The sequence below is a fragment of the Lolium rigidum genome, chromosome 4, assembly GCF_022539505.1.
Source record: "Lolium rigidum isolate FL_2022 chromosome 4, APGP_CSIRO_Lrig_0.1, whole genome shotgun sequence".
NCBI classification, from domain to species: domain Eukaryota; kingdom Viridiplantae; phylum Streptophyta; class Magnoliopsida; order Poales; family Poaceae; genus Lolium; species Lolium rigidum.
The window spans coordinates 249,097,894-249,104,769 of NC_061511.1; positions in this window are offsets into that span (position 1 = coordinate 249,097,894).

The window sequence follows — 6,876 nt, forward strand, 5'->3', positions numbered from 1 at the left end:
TGGCTGACGTGAGTCATACTGAAGGGTGTCATCTGACTTATGTCAAGATCTGAGCCTGTCATTTGGTTGTGCTATTTCTCTCTGAGTACTAGTTTGTATTTGATATGAGTGAAGTGCAACAAAATGGAAATATTGGGAAGAGTTTATTTTATTTTTTATAGTTTGTGCCAACTGAAGTATAATTTATGTGAATCATTTTGTGTATATACAAGAGTATGTACTGCAAGCTGTTGATCACTGTAGCTAGCGTGCAGCTAGCGTGCAGAGCTGCGGCTAAGCTAGCTAGTGTATACCTGATCTTGATCAAAGAAGCCGCGACAAGCTACTAAAGCTGCCCAGTTTACGTCGACGTGTCCGTCAGGATGTAGAGGGACGCGTCCACAGAGTCCGTTGCGTTTATTGACTGAGCCGCGTAAGCGAATTTATCTGTCCGTGGAGTCCGTGTAAGTATGTTCGGCTGCCTGCGGTGTCCGCTGGACAATACGGACACGTCGACGTAAACTGGGCAGCTTTAGTAGCTTGTCGCGGCTTCTTTGATCAAGATCAGGTATACACTAGCTAGCTTAGCCGCAGCTCTGCACGCTAGCTGCACGCTAGCTACAGTGATCAACAGCTTGCAGTACATACTCTTGTATATACACAAAATGATTCACATAAATTATACTTCAGTTGGCACAAACTATAAAAAATAAAATAAACTCTTCCCAATATTTCCATTTTGTTGCACTTCACTCATATCAAATACAAACTAGTACTCGAGAGAAATAGCACAACCAAATGACAGGCGCAGATCTTGACATAAGTCAGATGACACCCTTCAGTATGACTCCCGTCAGCCATTGAGTATGTGCCTGAATTACCATTCAGTATCCGCCATTCAAAGTTAGACAGACAATAGCTAAATAGAGAAAGTTGTTCTGTTCGATGGTTGTATTGCAGCGTCGATGTTGTTCGAATAGCTGAGTAGCAGCAGTAACCGCTACGATAATCATCAACTTCCTTGAGCATTCAGATTCTTCCTTGATCAGCTACAAAATATAATTTGGTAAATGAGCAGAGAGCAATATCAATTGGACAGACATATCATGCACAGGTCCTCAACCAAGAAATGATGAAATGTAGTACTGTAGCATTTAAATAGTACTGTAGAAGCACTCACATGAGATCGAGGAGACAATGAGCTATTCGACGCCGGGAGGAGAGCGGCGACGAGGAGGGCACAGAGGAGTGCGAGCGAGTGCGGCCTTCTTTGTGGCACTTGCTTGCTTGGTGGAACTCCTGTTAGGTAGTTTGATGTAGGTGAGACAAAGACAAACATTAATTGGTTTGATGCTAATCTTGGAGAACTCCTGTCCAACTTACCAAGTATACTTCCTCCTCGAATCTTTATTAGTTGGTTTAGTGTCCGCAAGATTGAAAGAATAACTTACCAGCGGCATTTAGCAATAGAAATTTGAAATCGAGTTACAAATTTGAAATTTTTATTATACTATTCAACAATAGAATAACTTACTGCGGCATTTAGCCAATCTTGGAGGCATAACAACCCCTCAACTGTGTCACTCTTCAACTCGGTCCCGTGATCACTAATGATTCTCCCGCCGGCGCTAAAAGAAGACTCTGATGCAACGGTCGATGCTTGAATGGCTAGGACATCACGAGCAATGCAAGATAGGACTGGGTACTCAATACTGTGCGTTGCCCACCATTCCAAAATGTCAAAATCTTTTTTCGGGGGGTGAAGATCTCCGGTCAGGTATGTATCGAGCTCACTAGTTGCTTGTTTCTTCTTCACTTTCAAATGGGCTTCCCAATCAGCTAATGGATTGTCAACCGCCGCAACCTCATCAACATGAAATTCTCTTCCTGACTGATCAGCAAAAGATTCTCCCATCTTATTGTAGTACTCTTCAAACAGACTATTGAGAACCATTTCCACCTTTTTTAGGTGTTCTCCTGCTTTATCTCCAAATGCTTGCTTGATGCAAAATTCAATGAGTTCTAACTTGTATCTTGGATCGAGGATGACAGTATGCGATTAGCCAAGTATGACTCAGTCAAGTACTTGTCAAACTTTTTTTGCATCTTGCTCACCATGGATGCAATCACTTCGTTTTTACTCATTGCATGTTTTTCCAACAACAGTTTAATGCTCCATATTTCATGAAAGTAACGGTTGGCCGTTGGATAGCTAGAACCTGAAACTACTTTTGTAGCTTCGAAGAAGACCTTCAATAGTGAGCAGATCTCCTTAGCCATTTTCCAATCTTCAGCTGAAGGAGCATACTTAAATTGGCGATCTTGGTTCACCAACTCGTCAAATGCTTCCATGTAAGGCAGAGATGACTCGATCATAAGGTATGTCGAGTTCCATCGTGTGGCAACATCAATAGAGGGTTCCTTCTCACATATGATGCCCAACTGCTTAACTATGTCATCAAACAGCTGCTCTCGAGTTTGTGAACTCCTCACATAGTTGACACTAGCTCTGATCTTATTGATGGAACCTTTCATTACAAACAGACCATCTTGCACGATAAGATTGAGCACATGAGCAGCACATCGGATGTGAAAAAGTTCACCTCCACAAGCCAACATTTGTTTCTTCGTCAAATTTTCTTTCAAATACTCCATCATTTTGCCGTTGACTGATGCATTGTCTAGTGTAATGCTGTAGATTTTATCTTCAATATTCCAATACTGCAAACTCTTTAACATGACATTGTACATCCGAAAACCACTATGTGGCGTTTCCATCATACAAAATCTGAGTATTCTTTTCTGCATCTTCCATGTCTTGTCAATGAAATGACAAGTCACACATAAATATCCTAGCCTCTGGTTGGAGGTCCACATGTCCGCAGTTAGTGAGACTCGAGCACCACAATTCTTCAAAGTTTCCCGTAACATTGATCTTTGCTCTTTGTATGACTCCATGCAATCTTCTTTTACAGTTGTTCTTGAAACCATGTTGAACATAGGATTCAAGCTCTTCACAAACTTTACAAAGCCACTATATTCCACAATCGAGAATGGTAGCCCATGCTGAACTATCATGTTTGCAAGGTGCTTCCTGGACTCTTCTTGACTGTAGTGCCAGTCATCCAAGGCAAGGCATTTTGGTGATGATGATGAAGCACACATTTTTGCCACCATCTCATGCATGTTACTCCTCACAACACAAGTCTTTAGATGCCGACGAATATGGTTAGTCCCTGAACTCTGAGAGGCAAGAAAAACTTCGTTGCAATGCTTGCAGCGACCTTGAGAAACTTTTCCATGTTCATATATAGGGCTGAAATCTTTCCAAATCTGTGATTTAAGTTTCCTTGGTCGACGCCTCCGTTGAAGATGTGGAGACGGGAAATGCACAGTAACCTTTGCTTGAGGGGACACTCCCTTCCTTGATGATGCCACTCTCGCAAACATGCCTATGGATGATCTCAGCAATGCCGCCTGTGGTGATGTCACCGGCTTTGGTTTTCTCTTCAAACGCTTCCTCTTCACATCCCTCTTTGGTTCATGTTCAATGGCGGCATAAGCATCCTCATCTTTAAGAATGGGTTGTCCAACATCAACAATGTGGCAAGGGAACTCAAAGACAGCTCCTGTATAGACTGTTTCTCCTTCCTTGAGGTACTTCAGATCAAGTTTTGTTCCCTCAATGTCAAATAGGTAAAGGCGCTTCACATTGCCTCGCAGGATGAGAAAGCCCTTGTGCAGACTATTCTCTCTAAGCACCGTGCAGAAGGTAGCATGCCACCTCCATGATTCCTCTTTCTTGATTTCCTCAAGTTCCACCCTCTTCCTTTTCTTCTCTTTCTTCTTCATCTGCAAGTTTTTCGAGGCATCCTCTTCCTCTAGAACACACAGTGAATGAGCTTTTTCAGCGTCACTAGGCATATCGGGCTCAACAGGAAACTGGGTCTTGTCGGCACCACCCAACTGCTCATCTTTCTTGATTTCCTCAAGTTCCATCCTCTTCCTTTTCTTCTCTTTCTTCTTCATCTGCAGGTTTCTTGAGGCATCCTCTTCCTCTGGAACACACAATGAATGAGCTTGTTCACCATCACCAGGCATATGTGGCTCAACGGGAAACTGGGTCTTGTCAACACCACCCAACTCTTGCTCTTTCTTGATTTTCACAAGTTTCGCCGTCTTTCTTTCCTTCTCTTTCTTCATTTTCAACTTTGGCTTTTTTGAGGCAGCCTCTTCCTCTGGAATATCTAGTAACTGAGTCTGAACAACGTCACTTGGCACATATGACCCAGCCTTATTTGATAGCGAGATCTGTTCCCTGTTTTTGATCGCTGCACTACTACCCTCGCTTGCTGGCTCCTCCGCTTCTATTGGCTCCAAGGTCTTCTTGTCATTGCGACTATTCTGAGCTTGTGGGTCTATTTCATGCTGCATTTCATACAAATTACTGAATAGCATCAAATCAACGAATTTAGAAAACTATATATTAGTAACGAAAATTCTGATACAATAGGCTTAGTTTACATACTGTCACAAACTGAGAGATATACAAGTCAAAATTCAACCTTATGCCTGGTAAAGTAATATAATAGCTCTTTAAAATAAATATTGACAGTGTATATGAACCCTGGTGACCATGGTACTGAGAGATATACAAGTCAAATCTCAACCTTATGCCTGGTAAAGTAATATAATGGCTCTCCAAAATAAATATTGACAGTGTATTTTCTATCAAATGAAAATAACTTGGTCCTAACTCTGAATTTTCTAGTACGTGGTACAATTATTCACGCGCTTCATGTGCTAGGATATATAGGACCGTCTCCTCTGGGAAATCTTTTCATACGTTTTGATAGATTCACACTTTAGCAAATCGGCGAGAGACAGTAAAGCAATGGTTATGTTACTGTCCTTTATCTAGGAGGCAAAGTATAATACAGAGTATTGCCTATTTTGGTTTCTGAACTTTGTGCCTATTTTGGTTTCTGCACTTTGTGTTGTAAAACTTCAGTCATATTGGTCGTTCTGGATGTTCCACGCACATGACTAAAACTAGAATCCCTTCAGTAGTTCTCACCGGTTGCACAACAATCGAGCATGGGAAACTACTCGCAACCAATTCAGATCGTCCACGAAAATGATCACAGAAGCAAATGAACAAGCAGACATCAATAATAAATCAGCATAAGGGGAAAACCAGACCTGCTCCTTGCCCAGCATAAGGTTGACGCCGATTCCGCCGCCGTCCCTTGTTGAATTCTTGTCCTTCTCCGTCGCCGGTTTCTTTTCGACCTTCGATGCCGGATTCTTTCCCCACTCCCCCGCTGCATCTTCTATTGGTTTCTCCGACGTGCTCGACATCTTGCTCCTCAGGCAGCGACGGGAAGCGCACGAGGCCGAGGGTTGCACAGGTTAAAGGGGCATGGCGACGACGAGCGGGGAACCGGGCGGAGGCCGGCGGCCGGCGGGCAAGCGAGGAGCGGGGCGCCGGCTCAGCTGTGGCGGCGTGGCGGCGTGGCGGCGTGCCCTATCGAGGGAGATGGAGAAGCCAAGGACTGGTGCTCTTTGTTCTTTTTTTTTCTTGCACGAGGGACGGGCCTGGCAGGCTCCGCGGACACTTTCCGTGAGTCCGTCTAAAAAATACGGCCCGTCCGCGACGACGTTTGGCATTTTTTACGGACACGGACGAAGAGATTCCGCGGACATCCGTGTCCATCTACATTCTGAGCTGCGCGCGGCCCGCTTTTGAGTTAGTGGGTATGGCCCAGGTGTAGCTAGAGCGCGAGGGGCTGCGTTTTGCATTCTTCAGGCCTCATCACGACGATCAATCTCCCATTTGATCCCTTTGATTTGATACACTGATCGAATTGCTGTGATGCTGTCGCCTTACCTCAATTTCCGCTACACTTTGCATGTTCCGTTGGATACGTTGCGGCATGCGTACGCCATCACGCGGATGCCACCGATGTGTCCGCTCTTGAGCGCCTGAGTCCTTCGTGCACAATTGCGTAGGAATCCTACACGACCTCAACTAGTTTAACCGGTGCGAAAGTGAAAACTGTGGCTTCTCCGCTCGGTGGATGCTGCCTGTCTTTAGCATGGCAGGATGGCACAAACATCCCTTCTGCTGCTTTCCGGAATGTCTCAACCATGTTTTGTGACCGATCGAACAATGTGGGCCGATGCGTGATACCACCTGCATCTTGTACCATTCCCGTCACAGCGCACAATTCAAACGTAAGAGCATCTCCACCATAGGTCCCTATAGGGCCCTAATATAGCGTTCTAATATAGAACTATTGGGGCGTCGGCTAGATTTTATGTTCACATGGGCACCAACATAAGCCACGGGAACAATTTGGATCACATTATAATAGCCGCCAACCCCACAAGGGCCGGGACGGGGCGCCGACACTCCACGCCAAGTCGGATGTACTTCCCATGCCTGCTTGGCAGCCATTGTGACCGCTTCAGTCTAGCAGGGTTAAATACGCATCAATGGAGGCCAGTTCGACTTCCAAAACGTCATAGTAAAAGGCCCTATGGCCCGCCCACCTGTCGCAAATTAGCCATCTATTTATCCACTTCGCCCATACATCGTAGAGAAAGCTACCGAGCTCGCTGGGCACGACATCCTCGTGTCGCCTAATGTGACGGTGCCAAGGGGCTAGGCCAACAGCTTGGGCGGGTGCCCTTGCCGGCAAGGCATTCGGGGAAGAGATGATCTTCCACCACAAGCGAAAGCACGCGTGGCTCGATCCATAGTACGACCCGGACAACGACTACTGGCCGACTCTATTTCGCGAGGAGCAAGAGGCGGCGCTCAACCGATTCACCGGCAAGCATCCACCACCACTAGAGAAGAACATCACCGAGCGGAGGCGGTTCTGGTTAGTG